At 43.1% G+C, this 14,038-nt stretch overlaps 1 long non-coding RNA gene across 1 annotated transcript; it reads left to right on the top strand.

Annotated features, from left to right (window-relative positions):
• The first annotated feature begins 420 nt into the window (after window positions 1-420).
• Window positions 421-2,908, top strand: LOC132652790 (uncharacterized). The gene is made up of 3 exons (XR_009590349.1): window positions 421-503; window positions 878-995; window positions 2,552-2,908. It is a non-coding gene; the product is annotated as an uncharacterized LOC132652790 (long non-coding RNA).
• Window positions 2,909-14,038: the final 11,130 nt, after the last annotated feature.

The raw sequence follows: 14,038 nt of genomic DNA, 5'->3' as shown, positions 1-14,038 counted from the left end.
TGGAAGCAGGAGTCACAGAAGAAGGCTGCCTTGCTGGCTTTTTGGGGTTCACTTGAAGGTACATACCCAGCCATCTACACAGTAGGTAAGCTTTCTTACCTACCCCAGAACCACCTGCCCGTAGCTGGTACTGTTTACAGTGGGCTGAGCCCTCTTGAATCAATTAATCAAGACAGTTCCCCTCAGACATCCCTAAGGACCATTCTGATGTACTCAATTCCTGATTGAAGTATTTTCTCTCAGATGACTCTACCACTGTATCAAGTTACAATTAAGGGCTATTCAGGACAATGACTATCTAATTGGCTCTGGTATTTTTTTCTTTTTTTTAAATTTTTTATTCACAATTTGTTCATTATATATCCCAATTGAAATCCCTCCCTCAACTTCTCCTCATCCTCTTCCCCTAGTCCACTGAAAGGGGGAGTTCTCCACTATTGCCATGTGTCCATAGCTTGTTAAGTCTCATCAGGACTGCTTGGATCCTCTTCCTTCATGGCCTGGTAAGGCTGCATCATCAGGGGTGAGTGATCAGTGGGGTGATTGGCTGAACAGAAGAAGGAATAATCTAAAAATTATTTGTTTGAATATAAAAATGTTTGTTTGAATTATTTGTTTGAATTATTCAAACAAATTATTTGTTTGAATCTAAAAATTGTTTGAATCTAAAAATGTTCCCTACAGGCTTGGTTGTAGTTGAAAGGGCTCTTCAAAGGCAATCAGCTCATGAGTGCTCTACTTCACCGATGGATCAATCCATTGATGATTTCAAAGCTTATCAGGGCCTAGTGGGAGGAAGAAGGTCAGTGAGGGAAGCCTTTCAAGGGTGTAGCTTATCCTTACCCTCTTCCTTTCTCTGTGTCTCTCTGCTTCTTAGCTGCCAGATGAATGATCCTCCTTTGTCATGTCTTTGAGCCAAGATGTCTCTGCTTTGCCATGGCCCTAAAAGCAATGGCACTGACTGGCTGATCACGGGCTGAAAAATCTTGGAACCCGTGAGTTAAAATAAATCTTTCCTTCCAAGTTGTTTCCTCGGTGGTAGCGATGAAGGGTGGCCCACATTGCAGCTATGGCCAGCTCTTAGCATTGGGATTTATTGACATGATACACTACCCACAGGCATGCCCATACAGCAAGAGCTGATGTGGAGTGGAGAGCTCCCTGCTTCAGATCTCATTTTCAAAGTACTTCGTTAACATGTAACCCCTCAAAACAGTGATTTGCGGTGAATGTTTTGCTATTCTCGTTTTACAGATTAACTAACTGGGGTTAGAACTTGCCCAGCAGTTCACAGATGACTCTGTGATTGGAGGTCACAGAGTTAAGCAGGCTTAAAGCTAAACTGTTGTTATTCATGATTGCTGGGTCATGCCAGCAATACAGCCTGTGTGTGTGAGGGAGGGAGAGGGGAAGGAAGAGAGAGAGAGACAGAGAGTTATAAGAGAAAATACAAGACAGAAATTAGGTCAGAAAAGCAAAGAGTTGAAAGACACCATAAGCAGCAAGACAGGCAGAATTCTATCAAGAAATTCCTGGTGGTGTATGTGTGTGTGTGTTCTCTTGTTCCTTTCTTGACTTCATACAAAGCAGTAGGAATGGCATATAATTATCAGTGGTTCTGGTATCTTTTTTCCCTTCGTTAAATATCTTATTTAGAGTTGTACCAGCCAGCACCAGCTGGGACTTGATATTTGATAGACAAGTAAAGGATTTAGGATTAGACAGAAAAGATGGGATTAGAGTGCATTTAAAGACATAAGAAAGAGAGGGGTACATGTCTGCTGTGGAGGAGCATGGAGTCCACAGCAGGGTTGTTGAAAGAGAAGATAACTGTACTGTGATGACTGCTCTTAGGATCCAAGCCCAGAACAGCTACTAAACCTGTAATCCAGTCTCCACCAGCAGTGATGCAATTATTCCAATGGTTCAGGTGGAGAGGGAACTATTGAATTACTGGAATAATTATCTCCATTTCCTTTTTTTTTGGGGGGGGGAGAGGGACAGGGACGGGGGAGGGTGAGGGGGGATGGAGAGAGAGAGAGAGAGATTGGTCTGCTAATGTCAATATATGCTGTGTTACTGGGCTAAAGCTGCCTCCGAAATTAACTTTTTGAGTAAATATTTTTCTGGGCCTGTATGGACCTTGGCAAGGTCGTGCTCCTGAAACTGATCCCTTCACCATTCTTAGCTACATTTCCCTTTCACTCATTGTCTTGATAGGTATAGGGTGGGGCTGACTTGAAAAGAAAATGGCTATTTAGTGTCTAATGTCATTTGCAAGTCACAATCAGTTTCTCTAGATTAGGAGTGATTTTTACCTAGTCTTGACTGAAGTAGAGGGATGAATAGGAAGACCTGGTCTTCCAAACCCTGAAATGACAGGTGGGCTATGCAGTGGGCAGTTTCTGCCCAGTACTTGGTGCCCCTGTGTAAAACGAATATTTATGTATTCCAAATAGGTCTTGTGTTGAGAGCAGATTTTGAAGGAGGGGGCTGTTGCTCTCTGGGCCAGTTGTTCCTTAGAGACACTCACAAAGATCTTCTGTTTCAGGCAGGGTGATTACTCCAGAGACCTTGGGAGTTTCAAGACAACTGAAAGAAAGAGGATATCTTGAAAAAGATAGACTGGTCATCCCGCCGGGACTCTCCTGTAGACCACATTATTGACTTCAAGGCAATAGGCCATGAAAGTGCTTTTCTTCAAGACAGTAAACCCTCTGTTTTTGGAAGTGAATGGGGGAAAAGAAGGCCCTTTTGGTTCCCCCTATCAGTTTTCAGAAATGAGTAAATTGTACAATGCATTTCAAACTATAATGCTACCAAATATCACTTACCAGTACCTGGATGGTTTAGAAGCTTCTTGGGGAATCTCATCAAGATAAACAGAAAATGCTCTGTACTGCATCAGGGGGAAGGAAACATTTCTCCATGTCAGCGAGCAAACAGGAACAAATAAATAACTTTTCTTGACCCGTAACTGTCAAAGGATCCCACTAGCTAGGTGGTGGGGAGTGGAAAAAGGGGGTTGCCAAATAGTTACCTTACATAGGATCCTTTTCATTGCTCAAGCTAAGAAGCCTGTATTTGGGATCAGTATCGAGTTTAGTAGATCTGCCCCAGTGTCCACCCTACCTGCCGTCTAACTTGCCTCTGCACTGAAGAGCCTGGAGTGTTCACAGCACAGTTCCCACAGTTCCTGGCCTCAAGGTTCTGGATTAGATTTAAAGCTAACTGTGGTGTCGCAGGGGTGCAAGGCTGGCAGGACAGACCAGAGTAGGGACCACACTCTTGCTGCTTCTATCATTCTCTTTCTAAAAAAAGAAGTAAATTATTCATAGAGGTGTTTGCATCCTGGATGTCTAGAGGCAGGTCTTGGAGATCTCATTGTGCAGGTGAGGATAAAAGCGTGTCTGGCCTGGTGGGAAGCCAACTTCCTATCCAGGAGAGCTTCCACCCTGTGTGACTTCCTGGCTTTGACAGTGAAGCTGTCATTTTAAAGGTGGCAGATTCCTAATCTTGGGAGAGCCAAGAACCCCCTTGGTGATCCATTTCTGCCAGGTAGCTGTGGGAGCTATGTCTGAAATCTCAACCTCAGCCCATTTCCTTGGCTCTCCCAACTGTTTAGTGAGTTTTTAAATGTCCTACAGCAAATCACTTCATTCTCAAACTTGCTAGAAAGGCTTCTGTCCTTTATAGTAGAGCTATGGTTATACTTCTGTGGGCACCTGGAAGGTTGGGGGGCAACAGACTAAAGAACTTAGAACTCTAAATTTGTTTGTTCTGACGTGTTTCAGTGTGAAGGAAGCATTGATTAGGTTAATGTTAAGACATGAGATATTGGCAGTGCCTGGTAGGCCATTGCAAAACAGTTATCATCCATTGGTCACTTGGAGTGAAGTATTTAATGAAGGCCAAGCTTTCAGGGGCTGAGTGCCTGATGGTGAGAACGAGGGATACAAAGACTATGGGAGTGAAGGGTTGTTTCTCTCTACACTGAGAGAACTTACAAAAAAATGTGCTAAGGATTGAAAATTTACTGTTTTGAGGCAGAATCAGAAGTGTGGAGAGAACAGCGAGCCTTTGTGACTCCCCAGAAGAATCATTCCTTTGACCTATCTGCAAGATGGATGCATTCTAAGTGACAAATGCAGCTTGGCTCTATGGGTTGACAGCTATAAGACAAATGGAATCCAGAGTGTGTGTAGGTCTCTCATGTAAAAGTTTAGGTACTGAGTGGGGAACGAACAGGCCTTTGAGAGCTGCAATGCAATCCTTTGGGTGGGTTCAGTCAAACCAGAGTTCATAAATCAACAAAATTCTACCAACTCTTTCTTTCTTGCCAGGAGAAGTATCTTCTGGACAGTGATGATGTTAGTTAATCAGTTGCTTGGAGACATTTATCATTCTAGACTTGTAACAGAGTAAAACCCTAACAGGTCCCAGAAGGACAGGTTTTACAGACCCAAGGAACTACAGGATTTTGCTCATTTATATCAGTAGCCCCCCAACCCCCCCATCTAAGACTAAGACTAGACTATAAGAATAGAAGATTTAGAGAAAGAAGCAAAACTTTTAGTCTAAACTTGGTTCACTGGTGTGGGAGCATTTGCAAAAGACTCTGAATTCATTTCCCTAGTTGGTACAACTCAAAAACTGGTTGTGACCCAGCCTGTCTCATTGACTGGCGACAGAACCAAATGGTGGTGTACGTGGAAGGAAATTGTGATATACAGATAGAATTGCAAACACTTACAAGAGTTATTTGTACATACATGTCATGCATGGACTAGTAACCCACCAAAGTGGCCCTTTCACCAAAGCATTGTGGACGAAAGGGTGAGAAGCACATTCTTGGGCAATATTGCAGTAAAGTCCTGTAGTACAGGAGCAGAGGTAGGAGATTTTTCCATTTTTCCGAAACTCAGTGGGTCTGTTGAGATGCTGGAGAACAGAGGAAAAGAAGAAATACTCAATGCCAGAAGAAAGCATTTAAGAAATTGAATTCTATGCCCTCCAAGATGGCTTTCTGGCACTTCAATTTTCTTCTGAGCATAACATCAGTGGGTCTTATTTCCAGTACATCAAGACAGCTCTGGCAGCAGGACAGATCGTCATTTTATCTTTGTTTGTAGTCAATTGGTTATTGACGTTTTGGAAATTAAGAGATATCTAGAGGACACACTTGAAGTTCACATATTTATAACTATATGCATGCATATATAAATGAAAAAAATACCTTAGGTCTGGAAACCATTGTCACAAGTTGAATTGCATGGGTGAAATTGCATAGGTTTTAATCCGATTTTCAGACCTAGGAAGTTCATAAGCCTAGAGCCAGGATTCTGAGTCCCTGTCAAGGGAACTAGTATAACTTTCTCAAATAGTTGAAGCTACTTGATAACTGAACTTTACCCTGTGAAAAGGGAGAGATCAAGACCCAGAGGTGAATTGGTACATTAGTGTCCTGAGACCCAGAATACCACAGAGGTTCTTTAAAAGTGGAAATGAAATGTGAGCAACAACATATCTCTGTTGGTGCGTGAAGCCATTTTGTGACTGTTTTCCCAACTCCTGAACACTGTTTAGAGCAGACATAGCAGTGGAGCAGAGGGTGGTCACACTGGCTTTGTCGTGTGAAGACTCTTAACGATTAAGCGACAAGTGGAACTAGAACTACTCTCACCTGTCACAACAGAAAAACCAACAAAAACACTATAACCCTGCAGGAATCAGGGAGCAGTGCCACCAGAGGGCTTTGGAAGAGCGAAGGGGGTAGCTGTTTTTCTTGAATTTGCATTTAACTCATCTTAGTTGGCCTTTACAGGAAAGCTATGGGTCTTCGAGACTGACACCTTAAACTTCCTCAGATGGTGACACAATTGTACTCACTGTTCTGCATGTCAAATCAGGGTAGTTTCTGTGCCTCTGTTCCTGGTATGAAGCTATTAAGCTGGCAAATACTCTTCCCCCTGTGTCAGTTGGTACAGGACACTAGAATCGGTTGTTTTTTACCTCACAGAGACAGTAGTTCATTTCATCATCTCTGGGCTGTGCCAACTATCAGGCTCTCAAGGTGATTTACGTTATCATATTACTTATTTTCTTTTATATTGATTGATTAATGAGGCATGGTGAGGGTTCATGTGCATACCACCATGTAAGTGAGGTCCTTTGCTTCCACCATAGAGAACCCGGGCATCCAACGTGGGTTATTGGGTTGGGTGGTAGATGTCTTTACCTTCTAAGCCATCACATCGATTCTGCTCAGTTTGATTTTTAGCTCAAAGGGACGTTGTCATCACATTGCTCCATAGAATACAACTTCTTGAACTGTTGAGCTTCCATCCCTTATGGGATTGGGGAGCTAAATGAGTCGCAAACAACGAGGCAATAGCAAAACATTTCTGAACATAAAATGAATGAACACCAGTTCAAATCAAACACATATTAAATGCTAGCTGTTTCTGGTGGCACTTTGCCGGTGGTGCATCGTGTGGCTTCGAGGAAGCGTTGGTTCTGAGTATTGGGCATGTGCAGTCTGTACTATGTATGTTGTCAAGAGAGGGAATGCCGATGGAACACTGGTCAGAGGCTGCTGTACGTTATGAGCTGCAGTGTTTTTAACCGTACTTGACAAGGTCTTCTGTCCTTAGAGAAACATAATGATTAGATTACGAAAAGCAAGAAAACAAAGGCTATTACTCTACTTGTGTCTTTGGATGTATTGTGTTAAAATGTTTGACCCTAACAATTGTTATTTGAGTTGCTGGCTTGAGTTCCATAACAAATCAGCAAATGCATTTTGGCTTGGGAATAGAACAAATTTTTCAACAATTTCTGAAATATTCCTAATCATGTACATGCCATTTTATACTATATTTGTGTAAAGCAATGTTCTCAGCACCGATTATTGCCAGAGCATGGTTCAGGAATGGAGTTGTGTGAGGAAAATTCTGAATATTTGTGGGAAAACTCCAAAAAAACAAACAAACAAACAAACAAACAAAACAAGACCCAAAACAACAACAAAACCAGACAAGCCTTGTGACCTCAGTTTCTTCAAAACTTAAAGTTATTCTTAGAATGTATTTTCATGCTCCTCCCAGGTGTAGCAGATAGAAGTGAGTTCACTTCAGATTATTCATTACTGCTTGCACATGTTATTCAATTAAAAATTTAAGCTCTCCTTTACTTGCCTCTATGGAAAAACATGTTTCACTCCAGCCAGCTTGTCCTTGTGATTGTACACCTTACTCACGTGATTCTTCTTAGTCCTCAGAGTATGAATTGTCTGATCCTCTGAATAAAGCTGTCTATTGCATGAGACTTTAGCACACCTCATTTATTCTCTTAGTTCCCACTGCAGGTCTAGAGCTGTGACAGATGATCATGAAATGAAAATATCAGCCAACCTTGAAAGGAAAAAAAAAGAGAAACAAAACTGAAGGTATTCTACATACTTCAGAATCAAATATTTTTATACAAAATATTTTTATATAAAACAAAGCACACCATTTCACTAGTGTGAAAATTTGCCTTTATTTGTAATAAATTACATGTATGTCAAAGAATTATTTTAAAAATAATTTTCTTTATGATTTATTATTTGTAGGTGTTAGACCTGTATGTCTACTTTACAGGCTAATGTACCTGGGGCCATGTTTTCTTGGATAAAAACAAGTCACAAGTGAAAAAAACTTAAGCTCTGACCTAGAACAACAGACTCGCCCACTGTGTTGATGACACAGCTCAGTTAAAGAGGTCTCTTGGTCTGTGACCTAAACTTTTTGTTTGTTTGTTGTTCAAGACAGGGTTTCTCTGGGTAGACCAGAGTGGCTGTGAACTCAGAGAACTGTCTGACTCTGCCTCCCAAGTGCTGGAATCAAAGGTGTACTCCACCACTACCCAGCATGGTCCATGATCTAGATTATTTTTTTTTTAATTGTAAAAATGTAAGTGTTTATCACCTCAGTAAAGCTTATGGAAGTCTCTTGTGGTTTAAAGGAGAATGGCTCCCATTAGCTTATGTATTCAAAGGCTTAGTCATCAGGGAGTGGGTTAGAAGGATTAGGAGATTTGGCCTTGGAGGAAGTGTGTCACTGGGGGTGGGCTTTGAGGGTTCAAAAGCTCATGTTAGGCCCAGTTCTCTTTCTTTCTCTGCCTCCAGATCAGGATATAGCTTTTCAGCTACTGCTGTAGCACCGTGCAGGCTGCCATGGTGATTATGAACTAAACCTCTGAAACTATAAGCCAGCCACAATTAAATGTTTTTTAAGAGTTGCCTTGGTCATGACGCCTCTTCACAGCAGTAGAACAGTGACTAAGACACTTGTTCTATCATGTTACATGGTAAAGGGAAATTAAGGTTGAAGGTAGAGTTAATCAGGACTTGGAAAGGGGGAAGATTATTCTCATGGACACAATGTAAACTCAGAAGAGGGAAACATTCATTGAAATCCTCTGGCAGGCTTTTAAAACACTCAGCCCTGAGGGGCGCATTCAGAGAATTCGGTGTAGTTGGTCCAGACAGCCCAAGAATTCCCCTTTGCCAGATAATCGCATGTTGTTAGGTCCCAGGGCCTAGAATATGACACTATTTTACTTACTCTGAGGGAATAAAGGGTAAGGGTGTGAGGAACAGACACCTCCTCCACACTTTTTGAATCAGAAGAGACAAATGGAGAGTCCACAGGTATTAAAGATGTCGTGCTCTTAGTTCAGATGCGGCAGGCTCTCTGTACACTGTACACTGGCTGGAACAGGCTGCTGTGAAATCTACTGCTACTTTCATCTACTTACAAACTTGTATCACAATGTTTTGATGTTTAGAGACATCTCTTAAACTCCTGGTCTTAGGGACAAGGGCAACACAAAAACCTTCATCTGTGTCCTTTTGTTGGAGATCAGAGAGCCCTCCCACAAACAGATGATCCTAAAAACTAGTTGCTTTGCTTCTCTTTCTCTCTCTCTCTTTTTCTTTAAAGAGCCATTCAGTATTAGAAGACCCACCCTAGACAAGTTCTCAATGTGTACTCCAGGCTGGCCTTTAACTCCTTTCCCCCTCTGCTTCAGCCTCCAGGGTCAGAATGAGAGCTTTGCACCACCATTCCTGCCTTCACCATCTTAAAACGGAACACACTCTTTTTGGCAGTTGCCCTCTCAAACGCCTTGCTTCCCAGCTAGTCACCATCTGTTGCAGGCTAACTCACCTAGCTCCTCTGGGGGCTGTTGCGCAGTGATCCATCCAGACAGGTTCCCTGGGAAGCTGTTACTCGTGAGGGCATTTCTGAGACATTTGTTTTTGTTTTTTTTTACCTTGCTGCATGACTGGTAACACGTGCTTTGAGCATTTTCTCTGTCAAGAGCACTAGAGTCATGACCCCTGATCCAGGATGCCTGGAAATTAGCACTTCACTGCTGACATTGTTAACAGCCAAGTGTTTCTCCAGGAGATTGGTGGCTTTGCCCACAGGTAGCCCACAGAGGTTCTTTTTGCTCTTTTGCCCACCTGATGTCAAAAGCATCTGGACCCACGCTTCACCAGCATCTCTAGCAGCACACTGATTTGTTCCAGATTAATCCTCAGTGAATATCTGGAGCCACATTGAGGAGGATGAGGGGTAGGGTAGTCTGCAAGGAGAGGAGCCTGCCCCACCCCACGCTGGTTGTCCTGATGCAGACTCCAGTCCTCCCAGCCCTGTCCTAGCATGTGCACCCACTTGCTGTCTTCCCATCGATGCTGCAGACTCTTGATGTCCCTCGCTCTCTGTCTGAGGTGGGCCTTTTGTGTCCACTTCCTGGGTTGCCACTCTGGCTGTCTGCAAACCTCTTTGTTCATTGACTTGAAGCATAGTTGTAGCACCCACAATGACCAGGGGTTTTCTTCAGGCTTGACTTTCTGTTTTTACATCTTGCAAGGTTTTTTTTTTTTTATCACAACTCACAATCTATCATAATAGTGTATATTCTGTTGTTGAGAAACTCTTTAAATTCTCTGTGGACCAATACATGACATAAGGAGTGCTAGAACCTCAATTGTTAACACCCAGCCCCATGCCTGGGAGAAAAATTAGAGACAAACACCAGCTACTTATCTCATACCAGCACACCAACAAGCAGGAGCGGGGGTTGGCTTAAATGTCACCCATCTCACTGTGAAGATCAAGGGGTTCTTGGTTGCCCTGTGAGAAGGGAGAAGCTTTACCTGATCAACCACGCTTTCCAAATATTACAGATAGTTGATGACCCATGAAACCACAGTACTACAACTGAATCTCGGGGGTGAGTAGATGAAAAAAAAAATCACCACCTGGGACTTTCGTTTTTATTAAGGGAAGAAAACAAAGAGGGCTAATTGTGTTTCCAACCTTAGACTATGTTTCCTGATGTGAATGAAAAGTATGACAGTTTTAGCTTTGTTGGTGGCATCTAAGAGTCAGATAAAAGTGCTCATTCTGGATGGTGCATCCTGGGTGTAAGCGCAGATGAAGGAGGCTTGGGAAACCCTTCTGTTGGTCTCACTTATCTGTCACCTGTCTTCTTCTGCACCTCTCACTGAGCGTTTCTCGCCTCCTTACTTCTCCCTATCCTGATTCAGTGTGGAGTTTCTGTGTGGGCCCCTCAGTTGTGCTAATCATAGCGGTAGCTGCTAATAATCAAGCCGGTGCTTCTGCCAAGCATTACGTGGACACCCTGGTGTCCTCAGCTCATTTATCCTTCGGTACAGCCTTCCTGCAGTATGGCCTTATTTGTGTAGTAAGCCCAGTCTGACATGGTGTTTAATTGCTCCATTATGTCTTTTGTCAGCACTGCAAATAATAAAATTATTGGTAGTCTTGATGTTTTCATGCTTGGCTTAAAATATATTGGTAAATATAATGCTGGCCACTGGGAAAATGAAAAGTGGCAGGCGGACTGTGGGGAATTGGGGTTATGTTTCATTATTATTTAAAGATTTCTTTTATTGAGTTACAATTACTGGTGGCAAATGAAAGTTCTGGAAGTGGTTATTTTGCACTGAAGTTGAACCGGTCCCTTCTCTGCAGTAAAACAGATACTCATGAGTAACAGAGTGCGCAGCAAGAGGTGCCGAGCTGGGAACTCAGCTTCTGGTAGGTTTGCTATTAGTCACCATTTCCAATGCCTGATCACGTGAGAAAGCAAGACTACCACGGCCCTTCTCCGAATGCCCCAGGGGAGACCCTCTAGACTGTTTCCGGAAGAGCTGGCCTTTGGGACAGGGACAATTATATCTGGAGAGGCTGCAGCCCACAAAAGCTGGGAAATTTGTCTTTTTCTCCCTCTTGGACTGCATGTTATCTTGTCTCCTTTCTGTTCTTTGTACATAGGATTTTCCAGACTTCTGTTTCACAGGTAAAGCTCTGAAGGCTGCTTGCAAAGCCAGGGCCCTAGGGACTTGTGAATGTTCCACACTCAGGTGACCCAGTTGTCACACCGAGCCAACTTGCTCAGGCATGGGCCCCCCGGGAGGCCGGCCTTGCATCAGCTGTTAGGGAGCTTTCGTCAGCTGCTCTGCCATGGAAGCTGGAATTCCTGATGCAATAGGATGGAAGGGGTTGGAAGACTGGGACTTAGGTGACTCTTGCCCAGGGGAAAATGAGAAGCAGTATCTTGAGGTGCAGGATGTAACTGACCAGCTCATATGCCCACATCTTCCAAGACGACCTTAAAGGGAAAGAGACTAAGGCTCATGGAGGAAGGTGATGAGGGCTATTAGAGAACAGGCAATTGTCAGAGTTCTTCCCCTCTCTTAGTTTCTTCAGCCTAAACACACGGTGTTGTCAGTACTTTGGTCATTGCTGTTGTGAGCGGTTTGCTTGGTGTGTGTGATTAAGATGAAAAGCTTTAGCACTTTTTTTTTTTTTTGAAACTTACTCTAGTGGGCTGAATTCCAATTCTCAGGACACTAAGTTTTAAACCTTGGAACCTATAAATTTCATTTGTTCTGTCAATGCAAAAATCACAACTCCCATTTCAGAGGGGCCTGAGATGAAAGTTAATTCTGGAGCCAAATTCACGGTGGCACAGATGTAGGTTACCCCTAACTCCATGCTCCAATATGGAAGCACTTTCATGAAGTTTTTATAGCAACAGAACAAAGAAGCCATTAACCAAGGCACTTCCCAAATATGTTGTCGGGCATATTGGCAGTTACAGCAAGGCAGAGAAATTTCAGCTATGGGTCTCAGACTGTCTCTGATGGCCTTTCAGATAGAAACTTTGTCCCAATTTCCAGGTAGAAACTATGGTTTGTTTAAATTAAGACATTCTGAAGGAGTTGTATCCGTTGGTCATGGTGTTAGGCCTGATACATAAAAAGGTGAGCACTACTTAGTGCGCTAAAGGCAGGCCACGAGAAGTTGCAGTTAGGCTCCAGGCCTGCAACTGTAACTGACCATGCTTTCTCCCCAGCCCAGCCGCAGGATGCATTGCTGATTGAGTCTGATAACGAAGAAGGTCCAGACTCTCCCACGGAAACACTATAACTCCACACTCTGACAAATGTTAGACTGTAACAGACTTGCTGGGTGAATTTTAGATTTCTGGTACACAGAAGCGATTTCTTTCTTCATCTGATAGCTAGTGTAAGACTGTTCTCAGTACCAAGTGAGTGTTTTTTTTTTTTTTTTTTTGCTTTCAAGAAGAGTATACACTGGCTTGGGAGCTGAGATGAAGGAAAAGGCAGCAGATGATGTGTTATAAAAAGGAGATAACTCCACAAACCTAACGTATACGTGATTAAACAGTATCAGGCGCAGGAAGGTGGCCCTCCAATGGGTGCAGTTTTTGAAAAGCTGGCCAGTAAGCATACATAGAAAGCCTCCGCTACTCCTCCCGGCAAGTGTTCTGAGTGTGTGCTTTCTACCATTCCCAGATTGTTCCTATCAAACCAACTGGCAAATGTTTATCCTTGACATGAGAAGTGTGAGCGGAGGCCTACCAGATGATTGTGGTTCTCACTCAAACTGCAATGCTGCTATGCTCGGCTCGAGCTGTGTCACATCCTCTGTCACCTGAGAATCCAGCAAGTGCGTCCTCACCTTGCCAGCAAGAGGCAGCAGAGGAGCTGAATCAGAGCTTAACCAAGCATCCTGCTCCACTGCCTTTGGGAAAGGGAGGGACCCAATACCTGCAGAGTATCTCTTCTCTGCCAGGCACAGTTAAAATGGCTTCACTCGGTCCTCATGCCCGGACCCAAAAACAGTTCTTGTAGCTCCCAGTCCTGTGGCTGAGGATGAATTTGGAGCCTTAGAGATGTTAGGCAAGTCATCCAGTTGGTGCATGACAATAAAGCCAGGACTCAGAACCTAGTTCTGACTCCTAAATTTATCACCTCATAATTTTAGGAAAAAAAGTAAATGGATTTTACAAAGTAGTGCTAGGGAACTAATTGCAAGCAAAACTAAACAGTGTTTTTGTCGGCACTCTATGCCCTTGCCTGCTTTGCTCTGTACTGGGCTCTAATTGTCATCATTTCTGATCTCATAGTTCTGTCCAATCCCTGTCATTTCTCTCCTGGAGTTCAACCTACTTGTTGATCTTCTCCTTTCCCCTTCAGCCACTTAGTGACCTCCTCTCTAATTTCCATTAATAATGCCCTGAGCTCTTCTGTAGTGCTCTCCTGATATAATGACTCCCATTGTAACTTGTATTGAAGGGATTTTGTAATGAGTGTTTCTGTTTCTTCCATCCTATCCTGAATTTATCATTATCCATCTTTATTTCTGAGGTTTGGTTCAATGTTCACAGAGTAGGTGGTCGACAATTATTTCTCCACTTGAATCCCCTTCTGGCTGCTTTCTAATGCCCACTGCAATCTCCCTTCTCTAGCTGTATCTCTTTTGTAGCATTTCACCAGCAAATTCAAACTGTCCTCTATCCATATGTTCAGAGAGAGCTCAACCACTAAGGCTCTCTGCCATAAAAGCAATGTCCTACAAGGCATTTGCATCCAATGTTGTAGCCATGGGCCACTTGCTGGCTATTGTGACTAGAGAATCGTCTTGCTTTTGTAAAG

The sequence above is a fragment of the Meriones unguiculatus genome, chromosome 3, assembly GCF_030254825.1.
Source record: "Meriones unguiculatus strain TT.TT164.6M chromosome 3, Bangor_MerUng_6.1, whole genome shotgun sequence".
In the NCBI taxonomy this organism is placed as follows: domain Eukaryota; kingdom Metazoa; phylum Chordata; class Mammalia; order Rodentia; family Muridae; genus Meriones; species Meriones unguiculatus.
This window is presented reverse-complemented; position numbering and strand designations above follow the sequence as displayed.